The 26934-nt window shown below is 39.5% G+C and overlaps 1 protein-coding gene across 9 annotated transcripts in view; it reads left to right on the forward strand.

Annotated features, from left to right (window-relative positions):
- The window catches only part of LOC139995443 (agrin), a 385320-nt gene that overhangs the window by 321483 nt on the left and 36903 nt on the right, over positions 1-26934 (forward strand). The window lies entirely within an intron of this gene.

Raw genomic sequence — 26934 nt, forward strand, 5'->3', positions numbered from 1 at the left:
CCAAACGGCTTTAAAATTTTCGAACCGCTGGAACGCGCTGAAATCAAAACTTATTCTTCTTCCTTGCTATATCTGTATACGATGGTCGTAGAATTTCGATCGTGGATTCATGGAATTCACCGAATAATAATTTTCAATGGGAAACAAGGGAATAAAGAGAAAGTCAAAACCGCGGAAGGAATTAATGAAATCGTTGCGAATTTCTCAGATATTTTCTTTATATTTTAATTCCATTTCGTTCTGTTGATTATATTTGACAATATTTTGCAAAATTTATTCGTAATTATTTTTCAATATTCTAATGTAAAAAAAACATTATCATCGCAAAGACGATAGCCTGTTCTTGATCTTACCAGACTAAAATCTTTCATCAACCACGTTAAATGATACACAATACCCTCCGTTTCTAGCCGACACTGAAATTAACAAGGTTCAATCTCCCGTAGAACAAGAATTTAATTATCGCACGCGCGCGACAAGAGACGGTAACCGTAACCCGGCGACCGAGCCATGACACGAAGCAGCTTAATTCTGCGCGTTAATTTCAAAATAAACGCGTGTCCTGAACGAAATTTCCCGACGTCCGTCGAGGACTACACGCCCCGGCCACAAATTCTCGACAGTCATTATGCCTGAGATAGGAGACAGATAAAAATCCACGAAGACTTCATTTCGCGACACGGGATAATTGGAGTGCGACTCGAGATACGCATCGGGACGCGTTGTTTTAATCGAACGTGTACTCTGGGATTTTCATTTGATACTCGATACACCTCTAATTTATTCCCTCGTAAATCTGTATTCCAACGTGGATCCAGCAAGAGTTGCCTACGATCCTCTTTCCTTCCTCTTTCGTCGATTCCGTAGCTTTCCCAGTGACGATTTTTCATGTTGGGCCGCAACTTGTTCGACGTTCGAACCAGTTTATAATTCAAATCCGACCACAGATCGGTATTCATTGTGGCGCAATGGCTCGTCGCTAAACGTTTTGCCATTTGTTGAGACACCGGAAGGTTTGTTGGTGGAAACGATTTATACAAATAAGGGAATTCGTACAAATCTCATTAATGGATCCCCGATGGAAATCACTCGACATTGTTTTATGACGACGGCATTGTCATTTTCCAGCGGCGCCAGCGAAATCCAATTAGGGAGCCCCGGGAAATGTCCGGGGCACCCGTGCGCGGTCGGGAAGCCTGCCCAAATAAATGAGCTTGAAATGAGCGAGAATTATAAATGAGATGCACCCGAACGCTGGGTAAACGTTCAAACGCCCATTCAAACGTTAATAATTAACTGAGGAAATGTTTGACTCCGCTTAATCGATTTTTTTTCCTTTTTTTGTTTCGCTAGGAACAAAACGAGCACGGTGGTTTCGTTTGTCAAAATGAATTGTCCGAATGGCAGGAGAAAGAGCGGTTAGTTCGAAGGACTGGGTTTAAAGAAACGAATTGTAATATTGTGTGAGGTGATCGAAAATTTATTAATCGAATCATCCGGTTAAACATCTCCGTCGTTTGCTGTAAAAATAGAGTATCTTCTTCTTGACACAGCAGGAAGTAATCTGTATTCTGCATTACAAATCTGAGTCGAAGGCCTCGCTCGTCGAATCGTGGCGTGTCACTGTCGCCGGGAACATTTGTTAGCGAGCGAAGAAAGTAAATGAAACGTCTCATAAGACAGAGGAAATGTCTTAGCAACGCGAGTCGAGTATGAAGAAGCGGGAAACGGGGAAGAGTTTAACTTGCTAAAACGCATTTTAAGAACAATTTCCAAGGAGCCGTTTCGAGAAAGACAGTCAGCTCGGTGCTCGTTCATTCGCACGTGCGAACGGTCAAAGCTTTGAAGCTCGTCTGCGAGCTCGCAGCAGCGAACCTCTTAGTCAAATACGTGAGATTTCTAATGAGTCGGCCGAACGTGAATTTTCAACGGGAGCTCGCGGAACGTTTGCCCGGAGGCAGACCTTTCGCGAGGCCGCTGCAAATAATTCGCGCGTTTTCTTGCGTAAGTTGTGTACTGCCCAAGAGCTTTCGCAAAATACACGCCTGAAACTCGGTGACTTTAAAGCAAGGAGAAACTCTCGGACGAAAACTCTTCCGCGGCGGCGGATCGCTCGGAATTGACGGTTTCAAGCTACGAGACGCCGTCTCGAGGGCAACCGGAATTACCGTGTTTTCAGTTACAAACTCGGCAGCAACTGTATTAACTCTTTTGAGTAGGGCGGTGTAATTTTTATATCACTCTTGCTTCGCATTTGTTGCAAAATTTCCAGGATACTTTTACCGTTGTTATAAATATTATAAATATACTACGGATGTGCATGTAAATTTATATTTTTCTCATGACGATAACTTATGTTTTACTTCGGATATTTCCCATATATTTTTTCATATTATGTACTGGTGTTTGATAATGTATTTATCTTTAAATTGCCACGAATAATTTACAAACACTGAAGCTCGTTTCTAATAACAGAAACTGTTACTGTTACATATTTATTAAATATTTTACTTGTACTGTAAATTATTATCTTTCTATTTTCTACAAAAGGATTAACACGGGCAGTCTAATTATAAATGTACGTATTCATAAAACGAGAACAAATTATGAAATTATTATGAACGAAAAGACATTATTTGTCGCTTCTCATAAAAATTGTTGCTCTACTTTAAGATCAACTTTTCTTTGCTCTCTCTCTCTCTCTCTCTCTCTCTCTCTCTCTCTTTCTCTTTCTCTTTCTCTCTTTGAACCTTATATTTTCAATGAACTGAATCAGCGCTATTTCCAATAAAAGGCAGGCTCGTTCACTGGAGCAGGTAAAATCACAGCGATACGGGCCGTATAAAGAACGGAAGCAAAGTGTGTGATTGAGACAGTGCATGGTGGCGGAAGTGACGGCAAGATTGCGCGGTGCTCAATACAATAAATCGGGCAGGATGCACTCGGTGTGGTTTGCTCGCGGCGGCGAGCCGTTTCGAGGAGAGGAAAAGCAAGAAGCCAGCCGAGTCGCAGCATGGCTGCTGGCTTGGATAAGTCATAAATAAACGAGCACACCCGGTATAAGCGAGAAACGTTTATGGCGGCCTCGTACAGGGCGTATAGAACTCTCTCGCCAGTCGGCCTAGACACAAACTACTTTAAAGTTGCACAAACCGAGATCTAAGGTGTTGCGACGCATTCTCCATTTCGTTCCCGTGTTTTTTATTCTACTATCCAAATTTTTAAAGGATAAAAAACTGGTTAGAATTAACGATTTAACCGATGTAACCAACGAGCTAAAAAGAAAATAAAACGGGCATGCAAAAGGATAAAATCAGATAAATCGAAACGATAAGAGGATTGCATTAATCGCAACGTTTCGTTCGCATGTTGGAATTCTAACGTCTCTCACTTATGCCAAATTGTTTACCACAGGCGCCAGCGCATAAACGGTGATATAGATTCGCGTTGCGCTAGTGAATCGACAAGCGTATTTTGAAATTAAAACCCAAATCAATCGTGTAATTAAAACCATTTACCATTTTTATCATAGAATTACCGTTTCGATTTTCACCACTGATATCAGAGATTTTCACAGGTAGCGTCGCTTGAAAAACAACCCGCACGTCTCGTCTATCGAGAACGGTAGGATAGCAAAGCAGCTAATTTTTCGCTTCCGCGCGCTTCATATTCTATAGCGGCGATTTGAAGCTCGCCGTGGCAATATCGTTTCCGTTATTATTGAACACGGATACGGACGGGGATAAAGGCAGAATGAAATTTCTGCGGAACGAACATTGAACGGCGCTGGTTTCGCTTTTATCCCACGCGACTACCCGACAACATTTCCACTCATACTTGGTAAAAAAAAAAAAAAAAAAAGGTATCTTGCGACGCAAATTGTAATTGAATTTTTAAAAACGTTTCGCGAACCTTTCATTGTTAACCAACGAACGCGTTTCGTGTTTTAACACGGTCGCTGGTTCGCGTTATTTTCATCATTACTATTATCAGACTTGTTAAAAGACACGTCGGTAATATTGGTCTAATCGCGAGCAGAAAAAGAGAAGAAAGAGGACAGAGTCGCAGGTAGGGGGGTCGTGAAAAATAATTCGAGACGGTCGCGTGGATGTGTCTGAATGCGAGATTAAACGAAAACTTTGGTCGTTTACATTCACTCGTGGCTTTTATCGCGGAAATCCATGGATATCCGTTGACGCGGTCTCCGAGGTTTTTATGAATTTTCTACGATTTCTGTCGCGACTTTTCTCCACTTCCTATCACCTTTTAACTCGGTTCGTTGAGGAGACGCACGCGACACGAACCGTACACCGTAAAAGTTATCGTATAATTTCTCGTAATCCTGCAGTCCAGTGAAAGTTTCTTCTTTTGCCTGTTTCCCATCACGGAAAGAACAACAACCACTCGTTCCTCTACTCTTTTCGCCTCTTTACCTTGTTTCCATCGCCCACAACGATGGCGAATTAAAAGGAAAAAAGCGCAAAGAATCAGAGAAGAAGAAGGCAAGAAAGAGACGGAAAGAAAGCTGGGAGTTTTCCTGCTTGATTTCTAACCGAAGAAAAGCCTCGCAACGCGACGCCTCGAAACGCTTGAAAATACATCGGTCACGCCTGTAGTCAGTTTCTTTTCCTCTGCTACTGTTTCACGAGAGTAAACAGCCTGACCGTAGAAGTAAACTATGCTCAGTGATTTTCAAACGAACTTTCTTAATTGGTAAATCAAGCGTCCCACTCGGGCGCCGATTCTTCTGTTCTCTGTTCGTGGGACGATTACTTCGTCTTATGAAGAAACCGATATCGTCACGGTCGAAACGATTCGAAATGATTTCTTTCGCGGAGGCAATCCTTAGGGCTACTGCACCTTTAAAGCAACGTTCGATATCTTTGCCATAAAAATATTTTTAATTAGAATGCTGCGTTCTTTAATTGCAAAGCATGGTGATTGAAAAAGTCGGTTGTATTTTAATGTAATAACGCGCTCGTTGAGTGACCCGAAGTTAACGATGGAGTCATCAATTTATCACTGTCGGTATGCAGTTGAGCTCGAATGCAATTCACAAATGCGATCAATGGCATCGGTTTATTATACACGACCATTCTGGGTATTACTATGCTCGGCTGAACTGGTACACGAAGGGGAAATAAAAAGTAATCGGGCGCGCGATCGCAGATGGCATTTCCCTGCTGCAACCGGACGTGGTTGGAAAGCTTCAACATCCACGAAACGATAAATTTTAATTACTCCCGAGAAGCACGAGTGGCAGGAACGATGATTTTCTCTTCTGGCAGGGTTGTAAAAACTCGACGGATTATCGGATTTAAGCGAGCGGCACGCACTCCGTCTAACTGGCGAAGATTTCTACCCCGGTGCCGGTACGATTTTATCGATCCTCCAAGAAGAAGAGAGAAAAGAGGAAAGGAAAGGAAGGAACGAGGAGGGAAGGGCGACGACGATCAGTAAAAAGGAAAATGAAACACAGAACGGCGAACGAGCATGTTGATGGTTAAGGAGAAATGCAAAAATAATCATCACCCTGGTTTCTTTGTTCGGGCCGCGATCGAGGGTTTTCTAGGCGCACGGATCGGTTAAAATTAAGCAAACTCACGCGACCCCTCGCCTTCGTCACGATATTACGCGCCTTCGGAACCGTATTATCGAATTAAAGCGGCAACCGTACCGAAGCCTCGTCGTCTGACAAGAAAAAATTACGGGAAATCGCGTGACGGGAATAAGAGCCGGTGTTAATTGCAATCTGACTCGAGTCTGTTGCTCTTCCTCCTTGCTGTGATTTCTTTTGATTTATAGGCTGGCCTCCGTGATCGATAGAGATTTTTGCTCATTTCGTGGAAAATTACTCGCAGAAACTCATAGACCAGAGTTTTTCTCGTCATTTCCTTTCTCTTTTTTATGTAAAGATTGGTAAATGTGATCGATCGAACGATACTCGAAGAAGGTAATTAATAAAATTGAACGAAAACTATAACTGCAAGGTAAATTTGTTCGTGGAACGAGAGTTGCGTGGTTGTGATAGGATTTTGGTACAAATAGCGGTCCGAATCGTAGGATCAACCGGTCGAAATCACGTAAGGGTGTAAACTGCATGGTTGTATCGTGTCGATCGGCAACGGAGGTGTAATGGCGAACGATTAATGCGATATTAATCCGACGTTACGTGACTCGTTGAAGTAGCCCACGTGTACGTGCTCGTATCGATCGATACTTGTCTTTGCACTCGTACCTGGCGCATTCGCGCGTGTAAGAAATTCAGCAGCCATTATCGACTTGGTTGGAACAGTGTGCACGCGTATACGTGTATACGATACAATATTGACGAAGGGATTAACGAAACGGCACGTTGAGGCGGAACACTTGATGGAGAAACGGCAATTCATTCCGAATATGTTACGTGCAGTCGATGCAATTGCATGTGCAACTTTCGTCGGCCATGTTCTTGTGGGTATTTGTTAGTTTGCGTTTGTTCGGTGGTTTACGTGCGAGGGGCCAGGAGGATATAGATCGACTAGAGCATTGAATTATGAAAGAACTTTTTGTACATGATCGTACGTACATACATTGCTCTAAGTTGTTCAGGGAGCATTACGTACAAGTAGGATTTTGAATCCTTCTGCAGCGTTGTATCACGAGATTCAAAGCTCCAAATTGAGAATTTGGAAGTTGAAATTGAGAAAATTCGGTGTTCGAAATTTCGTTGTTGTAACTTTTAACATAGCCTGCCTTAACGTATCTCTTTAGCAAAAAATATTAGAAGCTAAAGTAAAATAAATATTGTAAATCGTTAGAATAAATTAGTATAATAATATATTAATGGTAAATTGTAAGTATTTAGAATATTGGAATAATTAAAGTATATACGATTAATATTTACGTACGATAAATACGATAAAATAACAGTTTATACCTTTAAATATATTGTACTAAATAAACTTTAGTATTTTACAGAACAAAATTTCTCTGTTACTTCTGTGCATTACCATAATACGTAAACCGGCTGAAATTAATTGTTTAAATTGATTGCTCGTTAATGCAAAGAAACGTCTGGCAGGTGGACGTATCATTCAGCAAATTACCGAAGAAATTAATTGCATAAGGTATTAATGAATTAAATACTTACGGAATGTTTCAATCCCAGGCGAAAACAATATCGGTATCATATCGTTAATTAACAGGAACGTGTTAAAGCGTGTAACGGATAAAGCGGAATCGTGGCAGACGGCGTGCGTTCATCAGCGACAGCCGTGATATTAAATGCAATAGGAGGAAATAACTGTGGCAATTTTATACAAAGAGCACGAGAATTGGACTTTCATACGGAAAAGGGATTCGATTAGTTCGTTTTTGTTTGACGTTAATTGGCAGAGAAGCTATGTATTTTGCATTATATGCGAAGAACCAGTCAAATATGGGAATAATTAATAATAGCAACGTAAAGGTATTTCATATCGAAAGGATATGAGTATATCCTGCCATAGAAATCACAATTAAAATGACGTACAATTTAATATACGATCAAAGAAATTCATCATTGTGACGCGTAACGTGAACGAACGATTCGTAAAAAAATCTGTTTGAACGTAAAAATATGGAAAGAACGAACGTAAAAATAGAGAAACAGGGAATCAATACTACCAGCACTTCGTTTTACTTTTCTCTATCTTATAACATCTAGATAAATTTACTAAGTAAAATTTACCATCCTGGTAGATAAATGCTATCAATTCTTTCTTTTCAATTCTGAACATTAATTCTTTTATCTAAATTTTGAGTTTCAACGTATACTAGTTATTATCCTATTATTTAAAATATTCTTGAATTATATAAGTCCTATCGTTTCCACGATAGTTTTACGCGTCGTTACAGATCCTCTTCTCGAGTTAATTTATATTCTGCAACAAATCATCGTGCGCGGCAACTTTATCCCGAAATTTCGACTTATTTCTCGGACAAAAATTCGTGATGCGATGGCCAGGGCAAGCCACGTAATAGCAACGCCATGTCATATAACATAATCCGGCAACCGGTAGCTCGGTAAAGCTCTATCTGCAGTAGCATTTCCAGAAGAGAAAGAGAAACAGAAACGTAAGCGGTGAAGAAGAGCGTGAAAACGGTCGGTGTCGCAAGAAGGAACAGGAAGAAACGTTAAAATTTGTCGTGGTTAAAGCGTGTCACAGCGCCCTTAAGAGTGTACGAGGCTCCACGCCACCCCCAACCACCTTAATACGACGCTCAGCGATGAAAATAAATTAACGAAACGTAGCCACGTATTTTCAGTCGTTATCGTCACGGCGTATAGCTGCATACGCGTGCACACGTTCCGATTGCATCGAAATTTATCTCCAACGGCCGTGATTAATACCGCTGCCCTCACAGCCGCTATATATCACGCGTAATGATGTAATAACCGGTCTGCACTTTCGAGCACCAGGCTCTTTCTCTCCCTCTTCTTATCCCCTTTCCGTATCTTTGTTCGTTGCTAATAACAGCAAAAGAAACGGGGTCCGATGATAGATGAGAACCACGGTCCTCCTGGCTGGTTCGATCGTATTAAATAAACATCGGCATCGAGCGGTGCGCGATTCGGAAAGTTAACGATCCACCATTTGCATGAACAATGCGAATGTCCGATGCTTCTACTATCAACTCTACTTTCTCTCTCTCTCTATCTATCTATCTATCTCCTTCTGTTTCTATTCCTTCTGCTGTCACAAGTCATGCAGCGTATAAACGACGCCATTCAAATACAATGCTACGAATTGTCGACGACGACTGAGATAAGAGATTTTGTAGAGATCGCCGTGATTCTTGATTGCAACACGGTCGATGACAAGCGTAACGACTCGTTCATACTTGTTAAAAATAAAATTCGAGGAAGTTGCGCACGACAGAATTAAAATGATGAAGTTACAATTCGCAATCTTAAAATTACCAACGTTGATATTCAAACTTGCGTCAATGCGTCCCATATGGAACAGCGAAATCACGTTTCATATCCCGAGCGAGATTTTCACTTATCCAATAACATTTATGGATGATCCTGAGATGTTCCATTGAAAGTAACGAGATAATTACCGGGTCCGTGACCTGGTCGGAATTCATTCATTATCGAAGGCCGAACGATTCTTTTGTACGGCACTCGAATCGACCGGAACAATAGAGTTTTAAAATGCGAGCTCAGTCCTTTCGCTGGTCTACCGGTTTGGTAATTACTTCGCTCGATAAATGTTTTCAGAAGCGGCAACGAGGGTTGGAAAAGTGGCGGTGCTTTTCGTTGAATCCTCGTTTCCCTCTGCCAAGAATATGTATATGTGTGTACGTGTGTGCGTTATTTTTAAAACCATCACCCTGCAACCCCGAGCACCCCTTCTTTTCTTTCGTCTGTTTCTTTCTTCTCTTCCCTCCCCTTCCCTTTCCCTTTTATTCCTGTAGCTACATTGAGCACCTTTTTAACGACACGCCGAGCACGAGCATGCTTTCATGAATTATACATTCGGTTTACCTTACCAGTTCGTATAATTTTCCATCGTTAAATTGCTCGCGCGCATAAACTTTATTGCTTTTCAGCGCGTACCTTTTCCGCGGCCGATGTTTCATTGCCAACAGATGCGTTGCAATAAACGCTGTTTGTTTTCGTAAAAGACACGATAATTATAACGAGGTAGAGGGGTAAAGGAAACGGTGAAATTATCGCTGGAAAGTTGCACCAGGTGCGATGAACCGTGCCAACGATCGTAATCACACGTTGCATTGACAATTGCAATCCTGTTGCAACCGATTCTTCTTTCAAACGAATTATCGTGCACTTTTGTGTAACACGGTTTTCGACTTCTGCTTCCTTTTTCCTTTTTCTTCTTTTCTCTTTCTTTCTTTCTTCTTACCTCTATTCCTCCCGTTTTTAAATTTTACTTTATTATTCTATAGATTTCTCGATGAAAGGAGCCAGCTTCGGAGTAAAGAACAGAGTACCGTGTGTCCTTTTTATTTCATTCCTGACACTTTGTATTCGCTACGTTTCGTAGCTATCTTTCGACCTTGTTACTCGAAAAGTTGTACGGAATTAAAAGGAAGTAGTCGTTCACCGTATGCAGTCAGAACGTATTCTTCGTTCGCGAAATAACTCATTTTTCTATTTCTCTATCGTTGGAATTGCTGGTATGCTTTTTGTTGCTCTCTTATTAGCAGTAATCGTATAATGAGAGTATTCTTTCAATTCGCGTTTCAAGAACCTATTTCACTCATCGCACTCTGTTTCGCATTAAATATTCCACTCGTGGCAACTAACTTTAATAAACAAACCGCATCTTCTGCTTTTGTGTAATTGACGTAGATCTAACTTTTCTTCGTCCCACTAAAAAATAACTTTACCCCTTTCGAGCCAAACTTTCAATTAAAACTTTGTCGCGTTTAAGATTCCAAGAATAAAGATAATGTCAAGTCTCCTTTTAAGCACGTTTTCTCCTCCAATTTACTCATTTTTAAACGTTGCCTTATACAGCAGAGATGGAAAGGAGCACAGGCAAAAAAGGAAAAAAAGACATAACAAGAAAGAAAGCCGCGCAAGGGGTCGAAGTTGAAACGAAACGAAAAAGCTGAGGTCCTTTTCTCCATAGACTTGGCCATTCATGGCAGAAATGGAACCCGGAATACAGTTAAAGCTCTTCTTATTTCTCCTAGAATCTTCTCTCTTTACCCTTCTATTATTTTGTTTTTATACAGCCCGCAGATTTCTGCGGAGAAAAAAGTTTTACTTCCAACCTCTGGTAACGGACACTAACTATGCAGATGAAAAATTTACCGGTTCTCGCTGGCCTTCGCCATTTTCTCACGTTTCTGAACCAGACGAATCACTGTCTGACGCAACAAACGAGACGCGCATTATTTTTACGGAACGCCCACGTATTTTCCCAAAGATGCCAGGGGACCATTATACTCGTCATTTTTTTTTCCTCTTCTTTCACCCTTGCGGTTTTTTTCACTTTACAGGTCGCATCGTGACTTTTCTCGTCCAAGCTTTTCATGGTTTTAACACGATTTTGGAGTTTCCTCTGCGCTTCTTACCATTAAACGTGAAATTGAAAATTTTCATATATATATATGTCGGAGATGAAAGGACACCGGGCCCTCCCTTTGGAATTCTTTGGAGAATCCCCATTACTTTATTCTTTATAAGTTAACGCCATTATAATTCTACGAGATTTGCGATAATGAGCTGGGGATTCGAGGCGACAACTAGTCGCCGAATGTAGCTGCGGTCACGGGATGAACGTTTTACTTAATAGAGGTATAGAATAATTGTATAGCTCTCCTTAAAAAAGAAATAGTTGTAGCGATACTTGACAGTAAACATTCCAATGGCCTCTGTCCCGTGGCTCGCCACACACACACCCTATTCTTCGGGCGCGATGATTCTTAGATGTTGATGCATCTCCACAGGACACGTTCAGCTAGCCTGAGAACCCGCTATAAATCTTAAGATTTAATGAACTAAGGACCTTCAAACGGACAAACAGACTTTATTCTAACAGTCCCTAAATCTATCACCTACTACGGGAAGATACGGGAAATCTGCTTTTCTCACGAACGACGCTTCCCGCTAGCAACTTTCTCTCAAGGCAGACTAGCATTTTTCTCTAACCACCAACATAGAAATTAACCAATTAACAGCAACGTCCATTTCCCTCACTTTTCGAGAGAAGGTTTTCCTCGACGAATCCGATGATTTCGTGCCCTTAGGCACACCCCATCATAGTTTTCCTCTGCAGCACCACCGCGACGGAAAACACATTCTCTCGTGCGATCTCGTCAGCGAGTAAAACAACATCTTCACGATCAGTGGATACTTCACGTTTTTAACCACGAGTCAGACTTAGACTTTGGAGGAAAGTATATTCGTTATTCCGTTGACCGCGGATTCGTTATCGAACCTACGACCGTTGTCATTAGTGTCTAATCACCGCGGATACTTGTCGATTCTGTAATACTCACACTTGTGCTAATCAACATTACCTCGATTGCATAACAACGATGGCTAATTCCAGAGAATATTCATTACACGCCCCTAACTGTAATCATAATGTGAACCCGACATATATTTTACAATTTTATGAGCATCGTAAAGTAGACACTTTATATATCGATGTAGTTTTGTCAGAAATATACAGACTCGTTAAGCTAATCCTGCGAATCGCAGAAGTAGTTAACAGAGTAACAAAGACAGAACGGCGTGGCGTCCGGTTAATGCGCATATGTTTATCTCGCAATTACGTGCATTCGTACGCCGCACGAACGTATCGCCCTGTATTTTACCAAGCAGCGAGAAACATGCAGCGCTGCAGCGCATGCAAGACGTCCCAAACTATTGTTAGTGCCTGGTGTGCAGTAAATCGCGTTTAATATACGCCTTCCTGAAAGAGTTCGAGCATTGCAAGTCGGAGAGCAAACTTTGTAAATTGTGCAAAATACGGTTGTTCATATTGCGGTCGGTGTCATGAAGATGCGATGAATGAAGTGTCTGGATTCCGAGACATTGCCGGTTAAAGTTTCAAATTAAGCGTCATTAAAGATCAACTTAAATGCACAATACGAGGAAATCTTCCGCGTTGAGATAAAAAGGTAATCGATTATTTTTCAGAGGAAATACTGTGCTTGTTTGCAATGTTTACAGTTTAAAACGTTTCTTTCTCAATTCGAGCAATAGCAAAAATTCCTCGTGTGCTTCGCAAATTATTTGGCAATGGCATAATTTTGCAGAGAGATGGGCAGATGGATGTGGTGTGGAAAATGTACGCAAAATCTGTCCGTTTCGTCGAAACAATGTTGCGCATGACAGAGGTGGCGTCGAATTTTGTAAATTTTAGGAATTCTTCGAATTTCACGCGCTAAGGAATGCCGCAAATTAAAACCTTTCCTGTTCTAGCGGTAGCTCTCATCGAAATCAGGGACCCTGTGTTAGAAAACGAAATAGCTGCGGCAATAGCGCGGGATGTCGCGAATTTCTGAAATTCTCCCATGACTTTCAGGACAATGTCACGAATTAAAACTTTTCAGACGGTATATGGAAATGTTCCGGCTTATATTGTTACTGTGTATTGGAAAAGTAAAGTAGCTGCGACGATGGCACGCAATTTTGCCGATCATTTGAGAGCCCAAACTCTCAAGTAATTACGGTCGATACTCTCTGATACTTTTTATTATACAATAAGGCCTCATTTGCTAAAACAAGCTTTAGAACACTATCTACTCTGTGCGCACCTTTATTAAATATTCCAGTTAGATTTTTGACTCGTGAAATTTCAAATGGACAAATATTATCCTTACAAGGATAAATATATCGAACTTAAAATTCTTATTTTCGATTTTCTGAAGAACTTTCCTTCCCACTCTATTTCTCATTCGCATCTGTTTCTTTTGAACATTCTTCACTCGTTCGGTAGAACTCAATCAATACGTAAAGAAATTTCAACACCTCTTCGAAGTAACATCCTCAGTTAATAGAAGGAAGCACGCTCGTAATAACACACTTTGTCTCAAATCGACATTTCTCGAGATTGGATTCTGAAATATATGGCTTTAAATTACTGCGTTAAAACACAATAGTGACGAATGGTGCAAATTCTAGAAATTAGCGCGATCTGTATCTTTCTCTGAAATTGCGTATGTGCAATAATAACAGTAGAAAAAAGTTGCTGATTCAACGTCTGCCATTGGCTACCGCATAGACGACTAGTTTGGGGTTGGTTCGTACCGACTGCAAGCGAGAGTTCTGACATAGAGAAGTACTGGATTATGTTCCACTTTAAACAACAGTATCTCTACACTGAATAATTATTTAAATATGAAACATGAACCATTTTGAAGAGAAAGGTTTCAACTTTACAGGGGTTAGAATTAATTAAAAATATTGGGGAGCTTCGAAGCAATAATCGTGCAAGATTGTAATAATTGTAATAAGTACTATTAAATGGTCTTTGTAAGGTATATAGCGATAAATATGTAAATTTTGGTGTATTTATATAATTTATATTGGTTATAATTTTAACGTCATAAATATTAATTGTTTTATTCGACTTGAAAACGGAAGAAAGGGCATGTTTCGTATAAATCTGTTGCTCTGTCTACAGATGTGGCTTTTTACGATATTGTAGAATTATGCTATATTATATCTATTATATACATGTTATAGAAATTATCTCTTACTTATTATTATAGTACTTATTATGAAGTTAAGTACATAAACCAGATAACAACTAGATGCTACGTATAGGTATCGATCTACTATCAGATCTATCACAAAACTGTAGTACTTGTACCACTGCTGAAACCCGAAACTCATCTCCAAAGAAGTACGCATAGTCGCCTCGAAGTTCGATATCTTGATCTACGAAACCTCATAAAATCGCACTTGGTAGCTTCTGACAGTTACCAGAATAAACTTGCTCCATACTATTAGCAAATTTCGTTAAAAATCTCCAGTCTTAAATTCTAAAAATCTAAACAATTCCTGCCACACAGTCTGCATGCCATTTTCTGACCAACCCCACACGATTGCTTTTGATTAAATCACTCTCCTCCAAAATCCAGCCCGTTGACGAACGTAGTACTCGAAACACGGACCATATCCCAGAGTAAAGATCAGATTTCGCGATGAGATCGATCAGAGTGTCCGCAAAATATTAATCGCCCGGCAAAATCCACCGGAGAGCCAGATCCCGGAAGAGATAAGGGATAGGCGAAGCCAGTCGAGATCGGAATCTCGGTGCTGTTCCACCGGTCGAAAAATCGCACGGATGGCTCGTGCACGAGCTCGGGCTGTCGTGTCTGAATCAGATAACGGTGTAATTGGGCTTTATCGAGGCTGGCTGCGCGTCAGTGAGTCCCTTGTTCGTCCTGTCGCATTCCCTGCCCAAGCGCGCTGCGTTCCCAGTTTACCCTCTTTAACCCCTTCGCTCTCTTACGCAACCCAGTTGTGGCGTTCGCCGTGTACAAGGCGAAGGGTCGGCGTTACGTTAATTAGCATAGATAATGGAGTGGCCTCGGTGGTGCACGCGTGTACCGCCCTTGTGGCACGCTTTCGAATAAAAGCGGTAGGAGGGTCAGATAAGTGGAACGGGTCTATGTGCGGTCAGCCAGCCAGATAAGTGGATCGAGGATGCTACCGTGCGGGCGGTCATTCAGAAAGATTATAGGATTCTCTGTCTTTCCAAGGTTACAGCGATTAGGAAAGACCTTCGATCTCGCAATTATTCTTTGTCTTATAATAGGTATTATTTTAGTTTGCAATTGTTCCATAGGTGGAGGAATTTCGATACAACGAGGAGAAGCGTTCGCGTACGTTTACTGTTTGCCAATAACATGAAATGTTTTCATAGAGGATTCGTAATGATCTAGGAAATACCAACGGGAACATTATCTATGATATATATATTAAATATAATTGACATATTATATTACATTAGATTTTATTATATTATATTATACGATCATTATGTTTTATTGTATATTACACGTAAAACTAAGTGTAACACAGAGAATTCTTTGATAGGTAATCCCTTGTTGCTACCTTCAATCATAGTTACAATACGTAGTCAGGTATTATTTCTAGTTCCAATTATCCAGCAGGACGTCAAAGTTTATGAGTTAGGTGACAGCGAAGATCATATCATCACGGTAGAAAAGAAAGCTTCCATGAAGCTTCTTTTAATTATTCATTTCGGTCATTATTAAATTTTCATTTCGTCGCTAGAAGAAAAATTCTGTGTTTTTCCTTCCTTTTTAGAGCCATTAACCTTAATGAAATTCTTTATGCATATTGTTACGACATACTCACATTAGTTCAATGCATTTTCATGAAAAACTCATACGTTTATGCTTCGTAAATCTTCGTTTTCCAACAACAAAAGGTTAGTGTTCTTATATAACCTGCCCTTAATCGAAACGTTAAATTTCTTCTATTCTAAAAATATAGAGAATACATTTGTCCGATCGATTGTGTAATTTTTCGTATTATCATTGTTGGCACGAGCGATCGTAAGAACTGAGATTTCCCACGTGTCTATTTAGCCAGCTAGCGATTCGCGTCAAATCTCGTTACAACACACGAACCATAGACTGGATAATATTCAATCCAGTGTGCGTGATTATGGAACGGTATTAAACCCATTACTGGTTTCGCATGGTTACATTTAATTATATTTGTTGCGCCAGCTGGAACGCAATTACAATATTGCAAATTATAGAACGAGTAGTAATTAATTTTCACACAAGTTCGAAATATTTTACGATATTACAAATTCACCGTGTTATTTGTTGCTCTCGCGTGTCGTTCACACACCGCATAACACAATAATCAATGCCATAATCCGCACATTGTAATCGACTGTGAAAACGCGCCACGATTACGATAGAGAATCTCGCTAACCTTCATCCAACGTTGCTATCGTGTGATATAAAGTAAACAAATTGCCCCCTCTGGCTTGCATATTCTTTACGACCTAATAGCTCGCGAGACACCGATAAATTTGCGGATAGCAATTACTCGAAGGTGTATTAAACCAACCTCGTCATTAGCAAATTCCTAGAATCGACCACGTGAAATGCTATACGGTTTAAATCAGAATCGAATGTTTCTAATAAATACAAACATCGCGTTTCAGTTACGTTAATAGGATCATTGACAATCCGATGACAGCAAGTTAATTCATCATGCGAGAGTGACGCAACGAGATTTCGAAAACTTCAATCACCTTCTTCGATTCACCAAACCTCAATTATATATTCGTGTCGCTTATGAGCGAGAAAAATTTTTGCACGATCTTAATTATCAATGGACTATATTAGGAATGCACACGTTGTCGTTGTTGAAATTCAGGTTACCGTTCCCTTTGCTTTTGAGCCGGTCACAGATAAATAGAACGAGGACAGTGGTGGTCAGACAAGCAGATAAGCGACCAGGACAGTTCAGAATCGATTGTACATCTAAACTTAACCAAGCGTGACCCTTTTGTTGTTCCAACGGAACACGAGGAACGTCGAAAGAGGTGAATAATTACGTTCGTGAAAATCGGATGAATTATTGGTCTACCGTTACGATAAGCAAAGTGAAATTTAGGAGAGCAAATCTGATTAATGATTGCGCGGAAAGTAATTTTATAATTACGAGGGGAAGAAAGAAGGGAATGAGTTTAATATTTAATGAAATTTGGCAAAAGAATTAAATTCACCGGCCTCTCTGACCATATAATATAGAATTCCGTATTATGGAATTAAATTATTGTTCCTAATGGAAGGACATACGTGTGCACGCGTTATTCGAAGTAAATTACGACTATGTACGCTTAATATTAATAATGAGGCTGGCTGGTTGGCAAAGGTAAATGGAACAAATGGAGTTTTTCAACCAAATGAAACTGACTATTCGAATGATGCTCAAACAACTCTGAATTGCTGTTGCATAGTAACAGGCAGCTAATAGTCGTGACCAGTGGGATACAGGATCGCGAATAATTACTTTTCGCAATAATTTGCTTTGTTACGTTTTAATGGAAACAATAACGCATCGTTAATGCGCTAACAACGCCAAATCATTCTGCATTTTGCAACATTGTAAGTTAATCCCGGCGATTAATTACAATGACGGAAGAAAGTACGTGTTCGAGATGTAAACGCGATATCATCGTATCGAGAATTGGAAAATACGCTGCGTATTAAAACTATAATATATTGGAAAGCTGATTTATAGGCAGATTTAACTTCTCTGAGAAAGTCTTCATTAATCTCGAATTCTCTATAAAGTAAAATTGAAAGCAACGATAAATTACCGCTGGAAACGTTTCACAGTATAAACGCTTATTAACGAAATTCTCAACGAAAGATAATTAATTCCCGAAATAATTGTAGATCTATCATAACTTCTCTACTATGAAACAAGCGATTTTTAATCCATATCTACACGTTTGTCCTTCACTTTCGAGCGTTTTCAACGTGAAAATTTTCTCGCAAATATCGGACGATGATGTAAGTCACGTCGTATAACGTGTCGTCGTGAAAAGTGGAAAAACGAGCGACCTAGAGCCGACAGCGTTTGCCCACGGGCCGGCTGCTTCGATCCTGGTGCGTTGTTACGTCATTACACCGGTTAGCTTAAATTCCGCAGCAAGATACGATCTGGAACAGTTCCTCGGTCGCTAGAGATGCGGTCAACCTCTTATGCGTGGGAATTGTATTAGTATTTTCGAGCGCTCGAACCGAACGTGCTAGGAAATGAAATGGAATACAATACGAGGAGCGCTAGAACCTCATCTCGAAGTTATGTTAGAATCAGATTCTCCGGGGACGTCTTAACGTCGTTTCTCTTATTATATTACGATAGAATTGCCATGCTTTTGGGATTCGAACTGCGATAACAGACTTTTAATGTCGAATAGACGATGTTACTTGTTACATGAGATGTACGTTCCACGACATAGGAAAGACCTGGTTCTTTAATCGGGCAGTTTAAGAGTCTAGCGCAACGTAGATAGTAGTTTCGAATTTGATAAGAATTGAGAAGAATAGGATTTTAGGAGACATGTGGTATACAATTTTCTTTTTATCAAATATATTTTTTAATTACTAATATAGTATAAACAAAAAAAGAAAAAAAAGAATGGAAAGAAATGTAAGAATAATAGAACTTCTCGTCTCTCCCAGCAGTCTTCTCGAATAATTTTTGAAAGTTCAGAAAGTAATTGCGCAATCTCGGAGAGCTTTATTGACGTCGTAAAATAAATCCTTTCTCGTTTGTCTTAACAGTCGAACGAGACCGACAGGTCAAGATTATCGCGTTTGAAAAGCCGAGCGATGTCACGACGATGGGTGAGGGGAATGAAACAGAGGAAAAAGAAAGAAAAGGTTTTCGTGGAAGAGCGACGAGGAAAAGAGAAAAACAAGAAGAAGCCGCTGATGTTACAAGAGTCTCGTAATTAAGCCTCGCGATAATTGCGCTTTTAATACCTCTTCCTCTAGCTTTAACCCGCCTTTCTCTTTCTTTTTTTGCTACGATGTTAGGATCAGCCGAATAGAACTGTACGGAGCACGACGCGAACAAAGTCCATTGTTTCCGTTGAATGAGGCGAGAATTGATTAGTGATTTGATCCGTTAATGACACCGTGACAAAAGAACGAACTTTCGATCGACCTGTAAAAATGCTCGACACGTCTGTCGTGTTTGTAACCAATGAAATGGTAATTGGAACTTGAAATAACATAGGGTGACGCGTTTTTAGGATAGATGTGGCTTGGAATATTGATAGATAATAAAAATTGGATCAAAAAATAATGTAGTATATGTAAAATAAACAGAAATCTGATTAAAAAGATAAAATTCTAAATGGGGCTAAAATTGAAACGTTATGAATGCAATTGTAGTGGAATGGTTCCGTGCTAAATATAAATATGTATACTATATATTGTGTTATTGGAAAATTGAACGTTGCGTCAAATGTAAGCAGATTGGAGAATGGTGATATTGAATAACGTAGAATGAATTTTTAATCTATCAAACTAAATCGCATCTTTTTACAGAATTTTAGCACATTCATTCACAAAATCATAGTACATTAAGATACAAGCTCAAACGTGTTCTTAATTCCATCTGCATCTACGTAGATAAATTAGTAGTAATCGTACGTTTATGCGTTCTCTCAAAGCATGCTCGTCTACTCAAACATTTTTTAAGGTTTTAGTTACTATTTGAATCTTAATAAAATCCTATTTCATTTTTATTTCCCTTTATATCCTTGAGTCGGACGTTACAGATCCAAAACACACGCGATTCAAAATTATACGAAAATTATACGTCTCGTGCCTCTTATACATTTTCGGCGTGCGAACGTAATGGGCCATTTTCGTGGAACACACGTAACATGGAAGACATGGAATCGTCGAGAACGCGTTCACATAATTTCGCAGACCGGTCTTATCGGGAACAGCGTAGCACATCATCCTCTCGATCCTTTCACACAACGGAGCTCAATCCCAAATTCAATCTGATGCCTTTACTACCGACGCGCTTTGACCGAACAGCCCATATCCGCTTACGACCATAGAAACGTCCGCCTGACAGGCGAAACTCGCTCGTTAATCACGACAGTCGGATTCTCCCTCCTTCGGTCTCGTTTATGCGGATTCGATCCACTACACTGTGTTGTATCGGCGCTGTGCGGTTCTCCTCACCGTACACGGAAGAATAATTTGTTTTCCAGAGCATCTTGAAGCATGTTTAAAGGCCCGGTAGAATTTATGGCGTTCGCGAGATACAGCTCGCGAGATTAACGACACACATCGACTCAAGATTGATTAACAGCCCGTCTACAGATTCCAAATGGAAAAAACATCCGTCTCCTCTCTTCTTTTCTTTCTTTTCGTGGCCAGAAACTCGTAACCAAGTCGTGTCGAAGTTCACGCGCGAAAGTTTCGACCGCCGCGCGAATTATAAGCGACGACCCAATTTCCGATACCGACCACCAGCTGACGCGTTCCCTGTCCCTTGAAACCTCGTGACATCGGTTATCGCGAAATTTACTTTCCTACGAGATACAGTAACGATCTTCTATTGGAACGTGATTTAGGATCGTAAAAGTATCAGTCGACGATGGAAGGATGTTAAATTAATATTGCATACGCAACTCGAATAAATATTAGAAAGATGAAAAGGTAAGAAAATGTATCAATTTCCCAAGTATCTTATTTTGTCGCGTTTCTTATTTGCTATTAAAACACGGCATGGTATAATTCCCCTAACGTTGTCTTTCTCGTTTCTCTTCTGATTCAGCGTTTCCTTAAGCTCGCTCGACCGCCCAATCGCTAAACGAGGTGGTAAATAAATGGAACAAATAAAACTCCCTCGGTTGAAATCCGCCAGTCACAAGTAACCAATAAAAAGGCGGTAACAGTCGGTTGCCATAAGTAGCAGCCATTAAAGTGGAGTAATGGGCTCTTGTACATTACGGTAGTGAGATTATTGAATAAGACAGGCGAAGAAAAGGCGAATTCTTGTCTTGGAACGACCTTCGTCATCACTCCGTCATTCGAATCCACTTCTACATTTCCCGGTCGAATAATATCCGAACTGTTCTTAAAGTTTGCCTAACGAGGCTCATTTGACACAGTCCGACTCTACTGGCCACACACAGACGACCCTTCGAACCTATTATTCGCTCCTCTTGATCCTCCCCCTTCATCTTCCTGGCTGTTATCTGCCGAAACGCTCTGCCATGCCTCTATACAGACCACATACGTTTCGATAATGACCCACTAATTGGCAATCATTGGGACATAAACTGGCAATTCGATCGTCGATCATTTCGTCATCGTCTTTAGACGTTTACTCTGGAAAGCGATGTTTCCTATGTTTAGAGAGAGAGATAGAGAGAGTATTTTGGACGTTAAATTTTCTGAATCGATGAAAGGAACTTGTACGTACATTTTTGCACTAATAAATCGAGTTCTGAGAAATTGTAAAAATTGTTCTCTGAGAAATTCGAATTTTTATTGTTCAGAACAAATTGTATTAAAAATCGTGTTTAAAAATTTTATAGTTTCTCCGTCGTTTTGATACTCGATTCTTTTGAATTACTGCGAGTAGTAGAAATACGTAGGAAAATTATAGGAAGATCTGAATTTTATAATATACATTTCAATGCTAGGAACGTTTCTAGCTAAAAATTCTTTAACGAAAGTAAGAGAATGATGACATTTATTATCCTGATATCCTGATGATATAATATATTAGGTACGTGACTTCATACGATCTGATTTTTCAGATACAGTAAAGCTATTTCTTTATGAAATTTTTGTTACAGATTTTTATACGATGAATTTTTTAAGCAACTGAATGAATCGTGAATAACTACGAGGTCGATAAAAATGCAATAGAAAATTATTGACGACTAATTTCGCCATTGCTTCTTTCATCGGGCTTCTTTCAAATAGAAACGTGATAAATTATTTGTAATTTACCAGAATTAAAACGGAGATAAGTAATATAAACGCAATTATTGAATATACACACACATAACATGTTTATATTGATATAATGTTTATATTGGTCGTTATTAAGGTATAATGCACGAATAAGATTGAAGATTCTTCCTTTTAATTATCATTATTATTTCCCGAATGAACATACAGAAATAAATAACTATACAAATTTAATATAAAACGGGAATGGTTTGGAAATGTAATGTTTTTCCACAATTTTAGTATTTTCCTAAAGGGTATAAAATGTATAGAATAGAAAAAGTTAATTACATTTTTACATACAATTTTTTTATATTCTACTGAAAAATTTCTAAATTTCAACATATTCTATCACTATTTAATCCAAAATAAACATTAGGCGTGTGGATCTCACAAGTCGTTCTCGCATAATAATCAAAGGACCATATAACTCCAGTTCTCATAATATGCACAAAGCTTAACACGTTGTGTATTTCATAGCTAACAACAACAGCTAACGACTTATCTAAAATTGAATAGTCGCATACATACACAAATCTTGTCAAAAATGCAATAGAATAAATAATTGCAGTTCGATCACGGAGTAAACATAATGGCAGGAGAAAAGGAAGGAAAACAGAAAGGTTGGGCGATGGCCATCGACGTTTGACAGACTTTTCGACGACCTGTGCGTCGGTTGTATACGGGAGTAATGCGGTGCTCGCTGATAATAAATTATCCGTAAGCGGTGAACAGCAAGCTGCGACGGTCAGGTGCTCCGGCAAAAACCGACAAAATGGATTATTAATTACTATATCACGTCGCCCCCTGTGGGTAGAGGCCGAACGAAACGAGAGAGAGAAACTTTGACGAGGTTTTTTTGCGCTCGAAATTCGATCGCCGTAGTGCAGAACCGGTATATTTAAGATGGATATTTCCATGTAGATCATAAAGGAGAAATTGAAGACAGTGTCAGTGATGGAATATTCGTTTATCGTGCGACGCGATGTTTGCAAATTCGAATGGCTGTATCAAGGTTCTTCTTTTCTTCAAATTATTAATTGGATTTATTTAATCTCCAATCAAAGATATTAAATTTCGATGAATTATTATCGTACATATGCCGGATAGCTAGTATGCAAGGTACGACGCAATTGGGAAAAATAAATTTTTCGAAGAATCAGCTTTGAAATTGAAAGTTTAAATAAACCAGTTCAAGAAACGAGTAAAAATCTGAAGCTTTCTGAAGTTTTTAATTTCCGGATTTGCAGAACATTTGCAACGAAAATGACAACTGTAAAGTTAACAAAGAGATCACGAATCACACGTTCAATACCACGCTCCGTTATACTTTCCGCCGTCTCAGTCGGTCATTCAATTTTCCATGATCGTATAGCAACCATCATTCGTACAAGATTGGTTCGCGAGCTCGATTAAGCTGGCTTTTCAATTCTATTCCGTATGCAACTAACTGATATCCGATGTTATTTCGTTCGACTGAATGGTCGCGCGATAGTTTTGTACGGAATGTTAATCTTCCAACCGTTAAATGAACAAACGCTGCGGATTAAACGCTGGATCCGTATGGCCGAAAAAAGATGGAAATTTAAATACTGATCGATTGTTCCTGCTTGTTGGCAGCCGAAAAAAGTTCCAGACTGTTTTTCATTCGAATACGCCATTTGTTTTCAGGTATTTCGCAGTTTCGAAGAAACGAATAGTAGACGAATATTTGTACAATATTTTCTCGGGAAGGAATTGCGTTTACTTTTGTTCAACATGTACGTGTTTATGGAGAACGATAAATTATTCAGTCGACACTTTTGTACAATTCATTCTACCGACTGAATAATTAAGTTTCAAAATGTAAGGAAAGTTCGTTCGTAGTCCAGACGCAGAAGCAATAAACGCTGTAGAAATTTTTAACTTCAGCTTAATTTAACTTTCAAATTGATCCTATCAAAATTTCTTGCCAACCTTCGAGAAGTGAACAGAGCGGGAACTTCTTCCATGCTTATTTAAAGATGTTTTCTGTACAAATAGTACCTTTGGAAAGTGTTTGCATTATCGTTCGTGCGTGTGAAACGTTCGCAGAAACGTTTCAGTTAGATCAAGGCAGTTGTTTGAACGTTAGGCAAATCGGTTAATGTAAACGAGAGACTATACCGAAGGGGTAACAGTATCGGGGACAAGAGAAATAAACAAATTAAATTAATTAATTCATCGAAATATTTACTTAAGCGATGTTAAATCTATTCGTATCGCAAAGTAGAAAATTCCTATTTAACTACTAGGAAACTATCTACACGTATGTACTGAAATTTCAATCGTCTATTTTATACGCATGATAAGAAACAAAAAAAAAAAAAAAAAAAATACGGTAAATGGCTTGGACAAAAAAAAGTGGTTGCGATAATTTCCAAGCAAAAATTCCCGAAATTGTAAAAGTGTGTAAAATTCATTCGATTATCGCGAAAATGTTGAACGATATTCCAGCGATAGCATTTTCGGACTCGTTGGAATATCTGAAAGATCAGGTTCTCGTCATCCCGATTTATTAGGTTCTGGCCAACGTTACATTAGGAAAATTCGTTCCATTAGGAAGATTGCACGGACGGAAAGGGACAAATCGAACGGCACCGTCCTCGCCGGTTGGATAACCGATCACTAATTGCTTTTGTCATACCGATAATTAATAATGCATCGATCGGAACGGCGGCGCGACGATGAGTGGCCGACGAATTAAATGCGTTAACGACGATAATCGGGTTGCGGTGAATGGTAAATCGAAAATACACCAGGACGGGAGTTATTGAATGCAAACGAGGCTGCGATCCATCATCCGGCTGAACTACTAGCTTTCGACGGCGGCGTGAACGTTTACTGCCACTACTGGTGATCGTCACTGGACCTAGTGTCAACGACTGGCGGTTCAACGTCTGTATTTCGCACAGAACAATGAGCTTCAAACGTATATTTATATCAGAATAATTTCCTGAGATAGTTCAAATCATCTTAAGTATCAATTTAACGACGTCGATTATTTTCTATGATCTTTAAGTGTGGATCCTAAATAGTAATAACACGATCTTGATTACCGTTTATGGGGTTTGATTAACCTTAAATTATCACGTTCATACGATCCTTTGTTTAAAATAGAACATAATATAGCAAGAAAATAGAGCGTTAAAAAAGATAGGTACTCAGTGTGCTCAATATGTCGACGCGAGTAATGTAAGAATTCCTGGTTAAATGTTAGAACTCGTCCAGTTTTATGCTTCTTTCAAATCGATTGAAGAGGAATTTGATTTCTTTTTTGAACTGTTTGAGCTTTATATTAACGGCATATTTTTGAAAATATTTTTCATTTTTGCTGATGCGAGGACACTGGACCTGTGAATCGTGCTCGACACGATTCGTTACCTTTTTTTATTGTACATATTCTGTAAAGAATTCTCAAGCATCGGAAAGTTGAAGATGTCACATTCGCATCTGGCACGAACTCGTCCATTGTCCTTCGTTTTCAAAGACGGAAAGAAGGTTGTCTGATGAAACGCATGATGTAACAACGATGAGAGATGAATGGTGGTCGGCTTGATTTGCAGAAGAGGCAACGGAAGAGGTGACGAACGATGCTAGGGAAAGCCGTGTTGGTACTGTGTGGAGTGTTGACGATATCCCAGTGTTGCTACGTTTTTCCAAAAGGTACTTGAACGCAAATAACGAGCGTAACGACGACGCTCTATGTCGAAAATCGTAACGAAGATCGGGAAGAAAGGCTCGTGGACTGTCACGAACTTGAGAATATTCCGTAGTGTAGAATATTCGAAAGTAATTTCACGGGTTAATTTCTCATTCGTGAAAGAAAACAATAAACGTATAGAAATAATTGAAGACGTGGTTTTGTAAAATTTAAGAAAGCATTTTCTCTTGTCGTATAAGCAAGAAGATGGACAGAGAAATATCTTTTCTTTAAAACTTTTCGTTTAAATTATTCTTCGGCGTATGTTACTTTCATCTTCCTTTCTTTTGCGTTATCCATTTTGATCGAATTTCAATTTTTTACTACTTTAACCGATTCTATTTGCATCACGAACAAATTAAACGATTCTAACATCGAAAACATTAGATAAACGAATAAATTATTTTTGCAACCTATTTCTAAAATACCCCACTAACGCCAAATGTACCGCTCCTTCAAAATATAGTCTCCTATTATCATTAACCATCTTTTATTCAGGTTACAAGAAAAAGCTACTTCTTCCCTCTATTTTCCTACCCGTGTCTCGTGTCGTTCTGCCAGAAAGAGGCCATGATATCATAGCTATGGCGAACGAGAAGAACGTTTTAATTGGGCTTACTATTCTCTGTTCCTTCGCCAGTGGTTCCATTAAAAATTTTCACCGGCTTAGCCGCGGCTGAATATTCGTGGACGGCTTTTATCTGTTCAAATCCCGAGAAGAAAGGAGAACCGAGGGCCGGCGAGCACGGTCACGGTTCGTACGCTGTATTTTATCACGCCGGCTAAATCCTCCGGTAGACGATACTTTATTCATCGTGAATCGCGCGGATTTAATTTCACGCCGCTTTACGACGCGCCCCATGTTTACGGTTTGTAATTACATTTGATGCCGGAACGACCGTGATGCCAGTAAAAAAATTATCGATTAAACGTGCCCGTCGTCATCCTTCCTATTCGTCAAATTGTTTCTCGGAAGATGATTTTCCTGCCCTGCTTTAACGATCTCCCTTTCCGGTGAAAGATCGTAATTATTCAGAATAAGTATGCGATTGTCAATATGCAATTTGGTAATTGAGTAATTTACATTCGCTTAATGTTCGAATATTTACGCGTCGAACTGTTCCAATCGAATACCAATGGTACTACGACTGTTCGAATTGTTAAATTGTTAATTGTTAATTCAACAACATCACCAATTTTTG

Source organism: Bombus fervidus, chromosome 16, assembly GCF_041682495.2.
Source record: "Bombus fervidus isolate BK054 chromosome 16, iyBomFerv1, whole genome shotgun sequence".
Classification (NCBI taxonomy): domain Eukaryota; kingdom Metazoa; phylum Arthropoda; class Insecta; order Hymenoptera; family Apidae; genus Bombus; species Bombus fervidus.